This window comes from Nansenia antarctica (genome assembly GCF_963989245.1).
Source record: "Nansenia antarctica genome assembly, chromosome: 18".
Lineage (NCBI taxonomy): Eukaryota > Metazoa > Chordata > Actinopteri > Argentiniformes > Microstomatidae > Nansenia > Nansenia antarctica.
In genome coordinates, this window is record NC_137691.1 from 18,595,114 (window position 1) to 18,615,573 (window position 20,460).

General features: G+C 42.8%; 1 protein-coding gene across 1 annotated transcript in view; it reads right to left on the reverse strand.

Moving 5' to 3' along the window:
• The window catches only part of kcnd3 (potassium voltage-gated channel, Shal-related subfamily, member 3), a gene marked incomplete at both ends in the record, with an annotated part of 88,490 nt that overhangs the window by 66,155 nt on the left and 1,875 nt on the right, over positions 1-20,460 (reverse strand). The gene's annotated exons all lie outside the window — the stretch shown is intronic.

Below are 20,460 nucleotides of genomic sequence, written 5' to 3' on the forward strand. Positions count from 1 at the left end.
ATTCAATCTTGGTTCACCACAGCTGAGAGTCATTACATTTCCAGGTCTGAGTTTCTTTCTTATGAAAATGATCAACGGCACTCACACGACTGTGAGCCATAATGCAATGTGACAAACCCAATGATAGGTGAGGTCAGTGGGAGCCATTACACAGTTTCCCTTTAAATTGCGTTATTTACTGACTTCCCTCCAGCATCTGTGCAATTACAGTGTTGCTGGCTGTAGAGGCGAGGAGGCCTGCACTCATCTGAAGTCTGACTGCACAACCACGCAACTCGGGGAAACAGACTTAACCCCGAGAAACCAAACACTGTTTTTGCCTACTCACAAACTTGCCTGCACAAAAAAAAGGTTCTCCCTAGAATAAAAAAAGGGTTTGTCAGCTTGTCCATTTAGAATAGCCCTTATTGGTTCTGCCTAAGTAAGTAAAGTAAGTAAAGCTTTATTTATATAGCGCCTTTCGTACATGAAATGCAACTTAAAGCGCCTAGAACCCGAGACGAACCCTTTCCACAAGCACTAGAACCAATTCATGGGCTCGTCGTCATTTCCAAGGAGTTATCAATCTTCTTTTGATTCGAGAAATTGCATCCAGTTATGATCTATTTTGCATAATGAGTATCGCATTAGAAAAATCCCTCTTCAGTAATATAAGCCATGAAAAGTGGATCAGAGCACCAATAGGGGATTTCAATCAATAGAGGACAGACAAGGACGCATTGATTCTGTCAAACGTTTGCATACCATCATCAATTTTCAATCCTAGAAGCTCACATTTGAGGTTATACTCTTAGAAAACAAGGGTTCTTCATTTGTGACAGCATCTGGTGAAAGTGGGAACTAGTCGGCAACCAATCAAAATGTTCCGACTTTTATTCCCAAAAAATTAAATAAATGTCAACGTTGTTGAGAATCAATGACACCCTCGCTAGTCAAGCCAAAACATTGCAATGCAATGGATTCCATGAGTAATCCCCACTACTCTACACTAATTAGGCAGTAGTGGGAATTACTCACCGAATCCATTGCATTGCAATGTTTTGGCTTGACTAGCGAGGGTGTCATTGATTTTCAATAATGTTGAAATGTATTTACATTTTTCAGAATAAAAAGTCTGAACATTTGGTCGGTTGCCGACTTGTTCCCTCTTTCACCAGCTGCTGTCACATTTGTCAGTGTAGGAGCACCCTTTTGAAGAACCCTTTTTGGTTTTCACCTTGTGATTTGAAGCCAACGATAGTGGTCATTACACAGCTGTACAATATGGTGGTGCCTGAGATACCTATCGATCCAGTTTATACGTAGATACCTCATCAAGGCCACCTATTCATTATAAAGGAGTACTGCATGTCTATAAATACACCACTTGGCGTATACAGTCCCTCCACAGCTGCTTCAAATCCTCATCTGGAGGCCTCTCTCCCTTATGGCCCTCAGGGATCCAGTGTTTGGAGTTAACCCCTGAATGAGGCATCTTCAGGCCCTCAGGGACCTAATCATCATCCAAGAATCATCTCCATTGCTAGCTGATGGGGTCTGCTACTGGGCTTTGTCTATAAGTCTGAGCAGACATCTGCCATCCAAGTTGTCTCATCCCACAGTATGTATGTATAAACTGGATTTGGTATCTCAGGCACCACCATACATACATGTATATATAATAGATGGTAAATGGACTGCACTTATATAGCACCTTATTCCAAAGCGCTTTACAATGGCCTCTCACTCACCCATTCACACACCAATGGCAGCAAGCTATTCATTCAGTGTCTTGCTCAAGGACACCTCGACACATGGCCAGCCAGGGATCGAACCGCCGACTTTGCGATCATTAAACGCCTGCTCTACCACCTGAGCCACAGCCACCCCGCATAATAGGTTACCTTATATGAACTTGCAGTTGCTTTCTTCGCTAGAAGTAGTATGGTATTTCTGTATTGTCTATCTCATAATGAATGAATGAATGAATGAATGGTCTTTATTGTCATTGATATAGTACAGGTACCAAACAACGACATTTGGGAGGGGGGGCTCCCCTGGTGCTAGGAAAAAAAAACTAAAAACAAGAAGGGAAAAGAGCTGGTTTACATAAATAAAGGCTATGTACACTATCCACTATCCACTATACTATACTATACAAATAAAATACTGTGCTGTACTCTATGCTATGCTATACCTATTCTAACATTTCCTATCTCTGAACCTTATGTACGCGAGGGTTGTCATATTGCACATAGTGTTATTGCACATTCATTTAAAGTGTCGCAGTTTCAGGTTTGAAATGTTTGAAATAAGGGTTGCAGGGTGACTTTTCAAGAGCTATCTCATCTGTTTCTGAAAAGACAGCATGTTGTTACTGAAATAACACACTTGAGGAATCAAATGTTCATGTGTCATATGAAACAATATGCAACACTGAGATAAATCCAGAATGAGAGATCAAGACCATGAATGGGATTTTACATTCAAATAGATTTCTCACGCAAGAAACCTGAGCGTTAAGTGCAACACGAAGGAGAGCAAATTGACATTAACTACACTGCAAAACACTGCATGTCAACTGTCAGCAAAGTGTCTAAAATAGGTCTAAAATAACTACATGTGTGCATTAATTTCATTCATTTAAAATCATTGAAAACTATTGTAATCTTCTGCATACATTATTCATAATCCATTATTTGCTTCCAGACAGTACTAATTGAAATTTGCTTTTCACTCCATTAGAAGTCCAACTTCCCTCCACAGACGTTATCTATCCACCCATCACCCTGATAGCATAGTCTAGTCAAAAGCATATCTCTCTTTGTGTGAAGCCCTTTGTGGCCTGCTTCGAAAAGTGCTATATAAATGTAATATTTTTTTTATATTTTCTTTCTTCTTGTCATTTATATGACATTTCTGATTCGTTTGAGTGTATATTTGAGAATATGTAAAGTCTTTCTGTCTCTCTCGCTTAGGCTGTGAAAACAGAGCCACCCCACCCCCACACAAACTGCTTTCAGACATCTATTTTTAGCGCTTACAATTTAATTAGCATACATTTTCAACCCTATATGGGGGAAAACCAAGTACTATGTTTGGGTGCTGTGCTTGGAAGCTGTTAAAAGAACACTCTGCTTATGGTCTGTGCTTGTGTGTTATTTTGTCAGATAGAAGTACATTTCAGCAAAAAAGAAAACAAACCACTACCTTTGCAAAACTAATTGGGCCTACAGTGAAACGCTTCAAGAAAGAGGATGATTTGTAATAAGAAAATCACAGATGCATGCACTACAGATTATGTACTTGAACATTTCCAATAAAAAGAAAAATCACAGATGCAAAGAGATGAAAAAGCCTAAAATCTCATTGCAAGGCTTGGTGCTGGGGAGCAATCTACCTCAGAACAACAGTGGGATCAACAAGCAGGACAGAGGAAGGATGCTGTAACTGTGTCTTCCTAAAACGCAAATATCCAAAGATGCCATCATGCAGGAAGTAGGCCCACCAGGTCAGGGCCAGACCACTGCAGCCATATCTCCTACTTTAACCTCTGTCCTCCACTCAGATTACCCTGATGAAGGCTATCCCGATAAAGTATTTATTTCTTCTCCATTTCCATTATCCTCTTCACTTCAGTTTACTGCTCGATTCGTGCATCTTGGTCAGTAAGTAACGAGGTAGCGGCACAGTTCCTTTCTTGTCCCCTCAGATGAACATAGTTGCCTTCAACATCTCCAAATTAATGTAGAGACCTTTACCTCCGGCATCATCACTGGTCAAACAACCTAATGCCTCCTGCGATAAAGTTCACCAGACCAGTCAGTCACTTAGTCTATTGTCCCATCTAAGGGTTACGAGGCTAATTGGCTGCCCTCTCTTTTATGACCATGATGCACTCTGCTAGTGTCCGTCTGCTCCCTCGTGGCTAGGTGGGTCGGTAGGCATCTCACTCATAAAGGAAAGACGATAGCCTCATTCAGTACTGTTGGCCAGACACTGTAGCTCACCCTCTTTGCCTTTGGGTTAGGATTTAGGCCTCTCTTTTAGTGTCTGTATTGTCCCTTGTGGTCAGTTAGCCTCCAGCACAGCATCTCTCTCATACAGGAGATGGATACGTGGATATACGACCTCTGACACCACGATTAACTCTCTTTGCTTTAGGATTTAGTTGTGCTACAGTAACTCGGTCTGCCATATTTCCTAAGAGAACTAACAGATTATACAGATTATATTTGTCGACGGAGACGGAAGCGGAGATGGTACTGATCGTAGCGTTCAGCTCCTGGTGCATCACTGGTTGGTTGTTTCACTGTTTAAGTGGGCATGTTATGGCCTCCTTTTATGGAGGGCCCACTGTTCCATGTTAAGCCATCAGCGCGTTCGTTTCTCTGGAATCATAGCCGTGTGTTTGCACTGTGTAGCCATGCAGTAAATAGGTGTGTTTGGAGACAGTGGAAACAGATGGTTGCCTAACCTCACTATTAGGCTACATAGGTCACTGTTTTCCAGTAGATTAAATGGCCACATACTGTGTCCATAGAAACCATTTGGAGTTCAACTCAGTCATGTATGAAGACAAATATTGACATATTGTATGTAGAACATTTCCAAATGACAGAATTCAATCAACTTCACCACTTCAGGCAGTATTCCTTCAGTCATGACATGGGTGACCTAAACATAAGGTAATAGAAATCGACTATATTCTATGGATCTCACCAGCTCATATTCTATTCCAGAATTCTATTGCTGCTTTCCAACGACACTGTCTCAAACACAAACAGGTCCAGATAGTCTGAAGTCTGAAGTCCCGGGTTGAGCCATACAGTACGGCATTCTGCCTTGTGAGAACAGGCGAAGAACACAAAACTGACAGAAGAAAAGACACAGAGTGTTGCTGTTGTGTGCCTGTGTTACAGTGACATGATGAATAGGCTAGGACGATTTCGAACTGTGCCTGACGTCTCCATGGTGACCCATGACCAGCTCCTCCAGTGTGACTTATTGCTGTGGAAAATATTTTGGAAACAAAGACGTCTGTACTGACCAGACAGAGGGGTCTTTTAGGATAAGGATGAGTTATAGGGACCGTTAATAGCTTATCTTGGGAGTTATCTGCAAAATGATTTTGTATGCTTCTGTGAAAACTAGGTCTCTGTTATAGCTGGAGATGAAGGGATTTTTTTTTTTAAACGTTTAAAGAGAACAATCTGTCTATATTTATCCAGTTATGATGACCTCTTAAATGGACACATCCTAGTGAGATTGTGGTCCTTTTTGAAAAACGCTTGGTTTATCCAATTTAATTCTGTCAGAACAAATGATTCATCATTATGGGATCAACTAAATATAGGCCGGTGGTTTAAGCTCTCAAGTAACCTCATAAAAAAGGATGTCAAGGATTTTCCAGGATGAGGAGACTGAACGCCACTGAGGAGAAGTGAGAGATATTTCCAGATATGAAAGTTGAAAACGCTCACAGGTCACAGGCTCAGCAGCTGGCGCTCATCTATCAAGAGACGCATCAACACCAAGAAAACAGGAACTACAGTATTGCCCATACAGGGCCGGTCCTAGGCTTTTTAATTATTTTTTTTACATTTAAATCATTTTGTAGCTTGTTTTCTGATTTCTGATTGCACTATTAATGTTTGAATATGTTTATTTGTACCTTGTTTTCTGATTTCTGTCATTTTAATTTATACAAATTAATATTTTTGTCTTGAAACCATTGTTGTCCATATTTTTACTGTTGAATGTGTGGGTGGTGATGAGGCAGTACTGGTGGCTTAATGTGGTGGTGGTGGCGCCCCTAAAATTTGGGGGGACAGGGGGGGCATCAAATCATACTCTCGCCTAGGGCACCTAAATGGCTAGGACCGTCCCTGTGCCCATCCAACAAACCCTCACCTACATACATACAGTCATTTCTTGTATTCAAAGCAGCACCTCTTCTCTAATTGTTTGAGCATAAACCATCACCGTAACACTTTACTTTAAGGTCACATTTGTAAAACGTTCATAAAATGGTTTACAATTATATAATAAATCACTTATAATCTGTTTATTTATAATGATTCAATCATAAACCATAAATTAGTAGTTAAGACTGATCGATATTCACTTCGTATTCAAATAGGGAGCTTGCAATCAGGAGACAGTCATACAAATTCAGTTTCCAGTGACAGAAAAAATGTGTCCATTGTGAGGAGAGGAGATGTTCATTGTCTAACTGACAAGAAAATGAGTTAAGAATGTTTGCCTCTACAAATGAGTGGATTTGTTATCCTTGTCAAACCTTTATCATTTATTTATATGTTTATTTATTTGGGGGGGGGGGCGGCGGTGGAATTGCTCATCCCCAGTCCTAACAAAGTTACTATGGGAACGCCTGTTGCTAGGGTGAGAAGGATAAGCCAGGCAAGCAATCAAATTTTGATATATGCATAACAGGGGACAGACCCAAACCATGCCAACAATTGCTACATAATTGATTTGAACACAAGGTCTTTTAATATCCCATCAACTCTCAGTGGATAGTCTGGATAGATAGAGGACAGCTGACAGGCTTTATGTGGATCAGCCTCTGGTTCAAGCACAAGCTTTTGCCATCAGTCTTGTCTGGACTTATAGATCTGTGTTCTCTTCTGGAGATAAAAAGAGATTCAAATGAACAAAAAGTGAGCTTCAGTCGCCTCAACAGCCAACAACATACAGGCAGACTAACAAGAGAGATCAATGGAAGTGATCACCATTCATCTTGAGAGTTGATCTGTGGAAAACTTCAAGTTGCTTTCTAACAGCCCACTTGAAAGGCATTTCAATGTTGGATCCTGTGTATAATTTGTTTTCTGCTTTTGTAGTACTGCCAATACGCAAATTCCTGGACACTCAGGACATTATCTGTAAACGACTCATCAAATGAACAAACCTCAATCTGTTCTGCCAAGCCCAGCTGTCGCTGCAGGTGTATGGAAACATTTTTAATTTAATTTGAGCTGAGAAAAAGAGATAATAGAGACATAGGAGTAAGAGCGATCAAATGAATACCCTTCCTCATTCCAAGCCATGCATCACAATGAGCATCACAACGATGTCTCCAGTACCTTCACCAGCCTCTCCCGCAGGTTACAATAACAAAGGTAATGGAGAGAGAAGTCTCTCTCCAGGTCTCTCTCTCACTACAGGAGGGACGTCTCTCTCCAGGTCTCTCTCTCTCACTACAGGAGAGACACACTTGAACACTTATACAGTACAAAGCCTCCCTCTTTAATATCACCAGCGTTGCCCTAACCCTTATAGAGATGAAGTGATTACACTTTTGAATTTCACCATAGTTACAAACACTGTTTACAACACGTTACAACACCGAATTCATTAGCTTCTCATAATATCCCCACATAGTTTCCCCCACGAGAGAAGCCGGCCACCCTGAGGTTTAAAGCCATCAACGTGGAGTGACTGTACCTGTTCCGCATGCTAAAGGCCAAGGGCTCAGGGCAGTAAGTCAATGTACAAACATGGCAATGAAGAACAAAAACCGCTGTGGTTGGGTCCAGTGGCCCTAAAAAACCACAATATCAGATTGTCATCGAGATCGGGCCGTTTGCCAAGGGATTTGCTCCGCTGTTCCTTTCTCGTGGGTCAACTCCAAGAGACCATTTGATTCCTATTATGGTCTATGAGAGGCACCGATACCTTTACTGCACAGAAATAGATTACATCCATAAATCACACACACACACACACCCACGCACGCATGCACGCACGTACACACACACACACACACACTCCCAGCATCCTCTGCTGTTTGTGTATGCACAGGCAGTATTTCCTGGAGCCGTAGTCAGTGGCAACAGTTTGGACATTGAGGGAAACTGTTCTCATCAGAACAGAGATTAAAGTAGGAGATTTAGGCTGAAGTTGTTTGGCCCTGCTGAAAATATCTCCAGGGGTGTTTATTGACTTTTCAACCAATCACATGAACAATATCATACATTCCATGATGTGATACGTCACCTTTTTAAAAGAATGGCTTATGTCACTTTTAAGGAAAATTATGTTCTTGCCTAAATATCATACATATGATGATGATATGTTAACTAGATTCCACGGCTAGGAACTGCCTCTAATGAAATCATACTTAGGCCTCAATGTAATCAACATACTGGCTTTCAGGACAACACACAAGCATGATTCTCCTCCCATGGCCATTATGATTCATGATGCCCTTAGGAAAACAACGTCTACAACGTGAGCCCCAAACAGTATTCTAAAGTCTGAATACATCTTTTTTTTTTAGATATCCTGGAAACACACTATCGGAAATGGATTGAATTAAGGTAATTGAGTTGGGATGGAAAATAAGTGGAAAAACACTGCGTGATACTAGTCTAAACAGTTAGCCTGCTACTAGTCCTTCTGAAGAAAAGCAGGGGACATTATTTCCCTTTTGATTGCTGTTCTTGTAAGTCAGGTAGTGTCACATAAAAAAAAATTCAACATGATTGCCACATTGTAATGTAATGGGCCTCATCCTGACATTGCTTCGTGTCAGCCAACCCTGTGCAAAGTTTGATTGAATTTATCCATCCGCATAAATAGATTGTGATTAACCGTCATAATTGCCAGCAAATGTCAGGTGACCGTCTCTGCCCCAGGTTTTCATCAATCAGGCTCTGTCGACGAGCCATGACCGTTCAGTCTCATAACAGCCCACTAGTTAAGCATGAGAGGACCAATGCCCCAGTCAATGTAGTACTACAGTGACACCAGGGGCCCGTTCCACTAAGCGAAATTATCTTCTAAGCCTCGATAAAGTTCTAATCGGCGATAATGTTAGCTTGCGTTCGGTGCCATCAATGTGGCTCAAATAATTCGCTGTTTGGTTGCTATGCAACATATCCTTCTGAGTCAGATATAATTAGCCTGGTCGCGAGCAGGCTAAAAGGCTGGCTAAAGTAATGCGTGCGTCAAAATTGTCTCACAGGCGGAAACTATATCCCGAACGACAGTTCCATCAAGTGTCTTTTAGGAAATATTAGTTCCCACTTTTTACGAGATAGATAAATAGTTTGATAATTTGAAAGTGTGATCGATAGATAGATAGATAGTTTGATTGTGTGATAGATAACCTGATATTTTGAAAGTGTGATAGATAGATAGATCGATAGATAAATAAATTAAAAAGTGTAAAAAAATAAATAAAATAAATAGGTATGTCTATCAACTTGCATTGCTTTTGACACAGCGGTCTGGCTGGCGCAGTGGTTAAGGCAACCAGCTAGAGTTCCGAAGGTTGTGGGTTCGAGACTTGACTAAGTGATTATTATCGACAGCATGCCACAGAATGCAACAACTATCTTCCTCCATTTCTGGCCAAACACAAAGAAGAAATACTGTATCGGCAATGAATGGTTGGCTAGCTAACAACCTCCCCAGTGAGTGTCTTATGTCTTGTATCTTATGACAGACAAATGTCAACAGGAATGAAACTCACATTTTAAGTGATGGGAGCTAAAGATCTATCTCTCTCTCTCTCTCCTTATATCTTGTCCGTGACTCCAACAGCCATCCTGTAAGGTGGCCATTAGCCTTGCCACTAGCAGTATTGTTGAAGTGCTTCAGTGAAACATGTCATCAAGTGACCGGTGTGTTCTCTGAATAGTAAGCATGAATAAGCCCAAGAGCTTGCCAACCCTCTCATACAGTACCAGTCAAAAGTCTGGACACACTTTCCCATTCAATTGAATGGGGGAGTGTGTCCAAATTCGTTGTTTGGTACCTGTACTGTAGCAATGACAAATAAAGCCCATTCCATTCCATTCCATTCCATTCCATTCCATAAAGGGTCACAATATGAAACTCCACCTCTCTCTGTCTCTCTTCTCTCTCTGTCTCTCCACCTCTCTCTCTCTCTCTCTCCGCCTCTCTCTCTCTCTCTCTCTGTATCTCTCTCTCTCTCTCTCTCTGTATCTCTCTCTCTCTCTCTCTTCTCTCTCTTATATTGAAATAGCAGCTTGAGTATGCACTGCATGTGGCTGTGGATGGAGGAACTTGTCAGTGTGATGTACGGTAAATGAAGATATTGTATAATGCAGAGGAAACTCTATGCTTTCCACAAAGCTGAGGCTTACAGAATCATCCCACTTCCTTTTCCACTTATGTAATGAAAAGAATAATACAACTCTATTATTATGCAATTACCGGTACAAAGTGATTACTAGATTAGATTGCTATGTACAATGTTGACCTGCCGTTCAAACTAGCGTAATTCCAATGTTACTGCAAAAGTGTAGAGCACTATACTATTTTAAGTGACGTACAATTCACAAAGCACTAAAACCCATTCAACAAGTTTGTAAAACATGAATTCCAATTCAAATTGTCATCCTGTGACATAAATAATGAGGCATTGCAACCTCTTCTCTTGTGCTAATGGACACATGGCAGAATTACTAGCTCATGAGTCTATTAATGTTAATGTGTTCACAAGGCATGAATGAGACAAGACGCTAATGGTGTTTGGCCAAGCTGATCTGATCCAATCACAAAGTCAATGTTCTTTAATGGATCTCAAATATTTGATCTTGGATGCTCTAATTTCCCTAAGCTACATATCTGCGTATACATGCTTTACCAAATCATTGGTAATAGAGAATGAGAGAGAAATGAGAATGAGAGAATTAGAGACAAAAAACTACATTTTAAAGGGGTCATATTATGAAAAAATCACTTTTTCTGTCACACAGAACTGCAAATAATGAGATGATCACACAGGCCTTGCTTTTGAACACATCCTAAAATGTACATTTGTTTACAATAATAGGCTAATACATGTGTGGCAGGCTGGAGAAAGGTGTACCAAGTCAACAACCGTGAATTTGTGAAAATCAATATAAATCAATATAACAAACAACAGTTTTAGGATCACTAAATACATATTAGCATCCAGCAGCTAATTTGCTCAGAACATAATGCAGTATTAGCTGGGCAGTGTGTGTAAAATGAAGCCCAGTCCAGTACGACCATTCTAAACCACAGATAAACAGCACACACATTTGACATGAAGTCGGGGTGACCTCTGTTTCCTGCATACAGGCCAGCACATCACTACAGTTTCCTGCAAACAGGCATGTTGGCTGCCAGACAGACCCACTGCACACAGACCCACTGCTAGCACACAATTGTGACATGGTTTGGTGAAAAGGGCCGCATGTCGGCAATTCTCAAGTTGTGCAAATGAGCAAAAAGCTTCTTATTATTATACATTTTTTAAAATAACGTGTTTTCTGTTTTTTGCATATTACGAAAGGGCGAGGGCCTTGGCTTCCAGTAGCAATTCAGGGACCTCGATCTCAATACCCCCGATCTCAATACCATACCAGCGTGTGTGTGTGAGTTACCAACCCGAGAGGGGCAGGGACTGAGTTCACCACATGAGGGTGTCATGGATCTAGGGATGGGAGAGAGAGGAGAACCTCGGAGAGGGGTTGCTTGACTCGTCCGTATCCCTCCCACTACTGACGAGCCACCCCTTTACCTGAATGGCCTGGGGCAGGTACCAGCAGACACCAGGAGACCACCCCGGTCGCAATACAGGCAAGCCCCATCTCTGAGGCGGCAAGCCCTCTCCTCTGGGGATAGACAAGCTCTACCTCTGCATCAGCTCGCCAGCTCGGGGTCAGAGTGGCTCGGGGAGACTCGACGGGGCTCCTTTCGGAGAAGGTCATCGGGGAGTCACCAATTCGGGAACGAGATAGACGGTAGTGACCTGAGGGATCTCTCCCTGCGGTGCTCGCGGAGACCGTTGTCCAAGCTGATGACAAGGAAAATGATCTGGTTGAGGTCTTGAGGCCTTGAGGCTCATCCCGGGTCCTTGATGGTTTCGTTCAGAGCAAGAAACTCCCACGTACCGGAGATGGCCTTGAGGGCTTGAGAATGTTGTCCAAGAATGCCGCCTTGATTGGTAAGGGCTTGGGCGGAAAGCCTCTGTATCTACTGGGATCGTCAAGAGCCAGATCGTACGATTACGGTCAGAGCTAAGGAACCCAAGCGCAGGACACGGAGACGTGACACAACCATATGTGGTGCATATAGAGTTCTCTCTCAGCGGTCCCCCATATGTGCTTGTTGAACATCTAATTCCAAAACTATGGGCATTAATATGGAGTTGGTCCCCCCTTTGCTGCTATAACAGCCTCCACTCTTCTGGGAATGCTTTCCACTAGATTTTGGAACATGGTTGTGGGGATTTTCTCCCATTCAGCGACAAGAGCATTACTGAGGTCAGGCACTGATGTTGGGTGAGAAGGCTTGGCTGGTCAGCGTTCCAATTCATCCCAAAGGTGTTTGATGGGGTTGAGATCAGGGCACTGTGCAGGCCAGTCAAGTTCTTCCACACCAAACTCTTCCACACCATGGGGGCATTGTCGTGCTGAAACCAGGAAAGGGCCTTCCCCAAACTGTTGCCACAAAGTTAGAAGCATACAATTCTCTAGAATCTCATCGTATACTGTAGCATTAGGATTTCCTTTCACTGGAACTAAGCATACTAAGCTAAACCATGAAAAACAGCCCCAGACCATAATTGTGTCCACATACTTTAGTCTATGTAGTGTATATATAAAAAACTGGTTTTAATGAAAGAACAAGGGGAATAGGAAGGCTGGGTAAGATAAGCAGGGCTGGGCGATAGGGTAGACTGGGAAAGCAGGGCCAGTAGGCAGAGCAGGTAGGCAGGACAGACAGGACAGGTAGACAGGCGGGTAGACAGGCGGGTAGACAGGCGGGTAGACAGGCGGGTAGATGAGCTGATGAACCACAGGTGTGAAGACTGAGCAGGTGGTGATGATGAGACTGGATTGCTGGAGCCTGGGCCACGCCCACACATATACCCACACAAACAGACAGAGAGGAGAGAGACAGATACAGGCACAGCCTTACCCTTTCGGAATTTACTGTCTGGGGCCGTGTCGCAATCTAATTTGGGTTAAGTTGAGCAAGGTTAGGGTATGGTGGCTTCTCGATGAATAATGCTATTACAGCCGGCCTATACTTCACACTGATGGATCTCACTCATGTCAATACTCCACGACGGTAACGTTTCTACCTCCATATTCACTGATTTAACTGGGCATGTTCATACCTTCATATGAAGGCTGTATCTTCTCTCAGACATCAGTGACTCAGTCTGTGTGCGTACTGCGTAGCATGAGTATGAGAGGTTAACATGATTCTACCTCCCCTGTGTACCTGAGCTGACCCCCCACCAGCTGCTTGAAGAGATAAGGCCCCAGATAAAAATAGCCTGCTCATTTGGGGAGAGCATGCTGTTCTGCTCTGATGTAAATTAGCTTGTGCAAAAAAAACAACAACACACACACACAAACATAAACCAGAAACCTGGCCAAAACCTATGCTTACAGTGACGCCCTTCTCCACGCGCACGCACGCACACTGGCAGGCAGGCAGGCAGGCACGCACACATGCAAGCACGCACGCACACGTACGTACACACACACACACACACACACACTCCCATAGTCTCTGGCCTGACCTCCCTCTGCCATGCTAAGCCAGAGTGTGAACAGATGATCTCACATTCCCACTGACAGGCTGCACATCCATCTGTCTCTGGTCCTGCAGCACGCTCCTGCATGCCAGCTATAGCTACTGGGCACGCTGCTCCATTCCAGCTATAGCTACTGGGAGCAGCAGTTAGGACACATTAACCCCAACTCATGGATGTAATCCATGTAGCTAACAAGTGGAGTGTATGTACTGTATGTACCGCATCTTGCACTTCAGTGGAGGCCGATGTAAGTAGAAATCAAAGGTCGGGCTCATTTTACTGTTCTCAAACAGAATTTGATACCATTCTAATCCACGCATTACAATGTTCCTATCCTCTGATTTCCACCCTCACCAGCCTCCCCTGATACACTTGATTGTTGAGAATGATGCCCAATCACCATCCCAAGTATGATGCCTTCATGAAGAACTTCAATGCTTCTTTTGAAATACATTTAGTGCAGGCATGGGCAAACTACTACCGTTGGGCTTTTTAAACCGGGCCGTCGAATATTGGTACAAAATTGTCCAAATTATAGTAAAGACCGCAATCATTTAGGCTTTTTCCTGCAATACCCGGCGTTTCAGTTGATCCCACTAGATGCCGCACTCCAGGCCCAATTGACCTTTGCTGGAGTCTGGTCTATCCTCTCACGTGGAACAAGTTAACCAATCACAGCTGGGAGTTTCTCACTTAGTACTTTTGGTTTGCTCCGCTAATGTTACAGAGTGGGCTAGTTAACCCACATCACATCAGCCAAAGTAGTGATTCATATAATTCCACAAATGGATACTACTTCATTTCCAATCATAGTTAGCTAGATTACTTACTTAGCTAGATTACTTACTTATCAAATGTACATTTTGTGATATACTAGATGCATCGCGCAATTAGCAGGGAGAGAGCCCGCACCGCAGAGCGCATAAGACCTGCCCCAGACCCTGAATATCGTTACTACTAAATATAATTCCACAACTGGATACTACTTCATTTCCAATCATAGTTAACTATCTTAATTACTTAGCTAGATTACTTATCAAATGCACATGTGTGATATGTTTACACAGTGCGCACCAGTGGCACTTCCAGTCACTCCCTCGCTTCTACTGTGCTTACTCAATTGGGCTTGAAACCCAATTTATATTTCCGTAGCCTACGCAAGGGCTCTCCCAATTTATACTTCTGCGTTGGTCGGTCTGCGTCGCGTTGGTCGGTGTACTCATAGCGGCATAATAGCGCTATTTTATGCTTGTTCTAAAGAAAATGTCTATAATCCATTGAAATGACATTAAACTAAGATAATAAGGTTATCATAATTTTTCAAATCTTTATTAATAAGTAATTACAGAAAAAGTAAATGACATTTCTGTCATGGCTTCCGCATTTAGGCCTACGAGAGAGTCGGAATCATGTCGGAATCATGTGGACTAATCACAGTTCTTACGGTCTGCGTAGGTGTGCGGCGTGGTTAAATTTTTGGAGAGGTGCACGAAAAGCTACAGCGTAGGCTCCGGGCCTACGCAGGCTACGGCGTAGATTTTACGCAGAAGTATAAATTGGGCTTCAGGCCGACAATACTGTGCGCGCTGCGCTGTTCTGTCTGTTTATTGTTACTAGCAATATGTCTAATTGAGTTAACTCATATTATGCTTATCACCAAATTCTCCCATACTGTGCTTTTGGACTAGTATAGTATGTTTTTATCAACGGTAATCAAGTGCTTTAGTTGGGGAGCGAACTTGGTAATGGTAAGCATAATACAAATTAACTTGCTGTTACTAACTGCTACTACTGTTATTAATGTGAAAAATATGATGATAAATACATATAAAGAAGTATATTATATGGCAGATATAGATATGGTATATGGCAGTCTCACGTCTACTACGTTCCAGTTCAACAAATCACGACACAGATCCTAGTAAACTGATGAACACCTCAGATCTGTCCTGAGAATTGCCACAACCAAACTGACACCAAACTTTGATGCACTGGCAAGTTTTCTTTACTTTTTAGGTAATGGCTTTTACTTGTAATTTATATTGGTTCACACAAACACTCTCTGCTACTGGCCCGGCCCGGCCCATCTGTCAAATTGTAAAACTCATTGTGGCCCCCGAGCCAAAGTTGGCCCACCCCTGATTTAGTGGATATAAAATTATTACCCTGTATCATGTCAACCTTTCCATTTATTTTTTTTAAGCTTTTTTTTTCTGAGTGGGGCAGTCCCACCCACACTCTTCATCCCATTGGACAGACACAGTGAAGACAGACAGGAAAGGAAGGAGAAGAATGGAGAGACTCGAACCCATGCCGACATGGACACACGTGTGCACCGTAGACCGTGGTGCCAGACCACTAGACCACCCCAGGCCACCATATCAACCTTTCTGCTATATAATCAAACATTCCAATGTGTTGATAGGTATTCATGACACTCTGCTAACAGTATCTCTCTCTCTCTCTCTCTCTCTCTCTCTCTCTCTCTCTCTCTCTCTCTCTCTCACACACACACACACACAAACACACACACACACACACACACACACACACACACACACACACACACACACACACACACAGGTAACTTCAGGGACTGCAGTTGTGTAGGGGGGGTATCAGACCTTTGTCCATAGCCAAGCCTGCGTGTTGAGACAGTTGAGAGCACCACGGGTCATTAAGCATTCCAGACACGGCTAGCGTCTGTAAGTATAATTCTTTTTAAATGAGTTTAGGTGGTAAATGAACCCTCTGACAGAGCTAAATTAAATTCCACAGCTATCATTAGAAAGGTTCCCATTAAAGATGCCTGTGTTGGGAAATTGGCTCACAGTTTTTTCCCAGATAAAAGGGGATATTTTTAATTTCCTACACATACCAGGCTTGGTCATTTTGATCTGCGTTGGCTGTAGGGCAGCAAAACGCACCATTAATTCTATTTGAAGTCAGGTTTGCCATCCAGGATCGCTTTGCCAGATGATTCGGGTGAAACTTCCTCCTTATGCTTAGAAAACCGTAACGGTGCAGCACCGTTTGTGTTTCATTTGTGTTTCATCTAGCTTACAGAGGAGCTGAATTATTCACCCATGATGTACGGCTGCCACTCAAAAACGGAAAGAATTAAAGCCATTTTACAGATTGCATTTGACCATTCAAACACTTCCCTCCTACAGGTTCTCCTCACTGACTCTCTCTCTCTCTCTTTAGTTTTCTAGTCTCCTTGTTGAGAGTTTTGTCTACAGTAACATGCCACAATTTGCAACAGTTTTACAAACATAGAAACTTCTGTACTGTTTAGCAGACAATAGTAGACACTGATAGCAGACAAACAAACTGCTTCAAAATGATGTTAATGGATCAATAAGTATGAGTGACTTGTTCAATGGAATGTTGATTGAACACACTGAGTCTGAGACAGACTGATGCCAAGGATACGAGACCGCAGCCATATTGTCTTTCATCGTAACTAACTGTGAGATTATTGCCTCTCTTTCCCCACCGCTGATCAACTGCTGCCTGTCAAGTCAGTTTCACTCGGCTCCACGTCTCAGTGCCACGAGGATCGATAGTGGAATAGGGCAATAATAAACCTAATTTCTGTCTGCAACCAACTTGTCAACAAGTTCCAAGATCCAGACAGGCGAACACAGCATGCCGCTTCTCCAGAGGTTACTTGGACAGAGGCATAGTGTGTGTGTGCGTGTGTGTGTGTGTGTGTGTGTGTCTCTCTCTCTCTCTCTCTCTCTCTCTCTCTCTCTCTCTCTCTCTCTCTCTCTCTCTCTCTCTCTCTCTCTCTCTCTCTCTCTCTCTCTCTTCTCCAGGCTTCTCCAGAGGTTACTTGGACAGAGGCATAGTGTGTGTGTGCATGTGTGTGTGTGTGTCTCTCTCTCTCTCTCTCTCTCTCTCTCTCTCTCTCTCTCTCTCTCTCTCTCTCTCTCTCTCCTCCCTCCCTGTCTCTCTCCATGGCACCCAGTCACTCTGTTCTTTCTCAGAGTGACGGCCTGAGCGCTGGAGAGAGAGAGGGCTAAACGTCTCTCTGAAGCAGATTAAATATAGCCACTGATTAAGGCGGCCGGGAACATGACCTACATGCATAACAACACTTCTCTCACTTCTGCTCTGCTACAGGATACGTTCTTCAGGACCCTGCAACTGGGAAAAGTGCTCTAATTATACCACAGAGTCATATTTCAAGACACACCTCGTTAATGTGTTTCTCGTTATCGGGTTAATGTTTTGAGGAGTCAATGACATAGCCAGTGAAGTGAAGTGAAGTGAACGTCCGTGCTTGTTGGGTGCAGGTAAATATTACAACTAAAACCAGATGGTCCATGAGGGGTCCTGTCCTGTCATTTGCAATCTTAAATAAATAAACACGATTGCCGTCTGTCCTGTCCCTAACCCTAACCCATCAGATTTCATTTCAAACAGATATCATCACACTTGTTGATGTGATGTTCTCCAAAATGGCTGTCCGTCCCCTTGGGAACCAATGTGGTGAAGGGGGAGATAAACTGAGGCCTTCCTCGTCCTCTATCCTCCTCATCAATCTTACGGCATCCAGTCTTGCTCCCTGCCTGCCTGCCTGACTGCTGCCAATGACTGGGTAATACAGTGACACGGCAGCTCTGATTGGCTCCTCGCTGGGATTCAATCAAGATCCTTTTATCAGCTACCTGAGTTTGATTGAATGCCCCTTTCCTCCACAGCCCAGGTATCTTTGCACAGTGCATCTATCCCGAACACATCTACCCTACCCTGGGCATGGGGGAGTGGTCTAGGGGATGGGCAGCTCTTGCAAATGGAAAGAAAGAACGTTTTGTCTGAATAGGAAGATTTTGCTGGAGTTTCTTCGTGATGGAGACGGTTGATTTGCCCCCATGGCTCTTACATAAAGAGACAGATGGGAAATCAGTGAGCATATGCCCCTTCAGCAGGTGAGCAAAGGGGCGGGGTTACTATAGAGACACTGTATCGGAGAAGCTGCTTGGCTGGGTTCTGTGGTGATTACCACCAGCCAGCCTGAGATAATGAATAACTTAACCTCTCTTACATGAAATTAGCACTACCAACCAATTAGCATTGCTCTTGGGATTGTTTGTTTTTCACCAGTTTTATTTCCAATGTAGGATAAAACAAAGCATGAAACTTTCTTCATTTGACCTACATTTCATTTACCGAATTTTACCTTTTCACACAGACTTTTTTATTTTTGAAAAAGGTAAACATATTCTAAATATGAGTAGTGCAAACTAAACTCAGTATCAGTTAGACAGCAAGACAATTTAATTAGAATGTGAAAATTCAGGGTCAACTACTTTGTCAGTCCGTACTGAAAGCAGCTGGTATTTTTGGGAGAGCAGAGCTCAGTTTGATTGGATCCACTGTCTACAGTAGACTTTCCTAAACTAGCTTGCTGCTTGCTTGGTGAGGGCCTCAAGGTCACTTATGTATGGTACGTACTTAGGTATGTGTGGTGTTATGTGTGGTGTTAGACCCTGCCAATCAGGAAAGCTGGAACAGAACTTGTCTCCCAGTGAAGCGTTCACTGTTTGAGGTCATTCTTAAAGTCTAACACAATACTGTACGGAGTGACAGACAGAAAGCCCCTAGAGCAGCGAGCACAAAGAAATGGTGAGAAGAAAAAGCACGAGAGGGCGGGAAACAGAGCTGATGATAAATGTACTCTACAGAAAGAAAGAAAGAAAGAAAGAAAGAAAGAACCAAATGAAATTAAATAAATACTCTACATGAATAAAGAACAGTTCTTTAAAAAAAAGATTTAATCCAAATGCATTGTGTTTTACAGCAATGGAATGAATAAAATAGACTCTTACAAAGACTGCTCGCAAAGACTGATTCAGTGGTAAGGTATGTCCTCCTCTTTGCCTGCCGTAATTTACTCTCAGATCTTACAGTAAATGTTAAATGCAGTGGTGTTTTTAACACCAAATGTTGGTGGGGCCTCTGTCAAACACAAGGCACATCAGTCACATCACCGTTTAGCTATGACCACTTGCTATGTGACTACTTTCGCCAGTTCAATTTGCACGCAGCAGACCCTGCGGGAAAGTAATGAAAGGTATGGCAGAGATCTAAACAATAAACAAGGCAACAGTGTCTTTCTCTGGCTGCACTACCTTTTTGAACCACTAGGCAGCGTGGGGGATGGTGGAGCCTTTGACTCAACGGAGAGGCATACTTTGAACAGGAGCACAACCAACAGAGAGGGGTTGGCCCCAGGAGTGGCCCCACTACCATAGAAAACAGTAGCACTGAGTTAGCCAGCTAGCTTTGAAAAACAGCTAATTTCACGCATGTCAGAGCTTCCAAACTCAAGGAAAATAAAGTAAACCACAGCCGTGAATGTTTCATTAACCACATTAACCACATTAACCACAATTATATGTGACAGCAGCTGGTGAAACCAGGAACAAGTCACCAACCAATCAAAATGTTCAGACTTGTATTCTAAACATTGCTTGATTAGCTAGTGTGTCATTCTTAGCTTAGTTAGCTTGTAAACCTAGTCGTTTGGCGACTTGTTCCCGGTTTCACCAGCTGCTGTCACATAGGAGTGATGCTTAATTCCTGCAGCAGCGCCATCTGCTGGTGGGGCTGACCCCGAATGACAAAACCCCACTGGTTCAATGAATACTAGCCCAAACCTGACCTCACATTTATATTGAAAGCAGATAAACATAAATAAATAATAGATTTATGGAAACATGAACAATGCCAATGCAAGCCTGTAGAATACAAAACTATATGCTTGATATTGAGTTAAGAGGAGCTACCCAGCGAACAAAAGAACCTTTCTGAACCTTGCGGCACAGTTATTTAAGTCCCCGCAAAAGTCAGGAGAGAAGGTCGTTTAACGGACACAACACTAAGCCTACTGTACA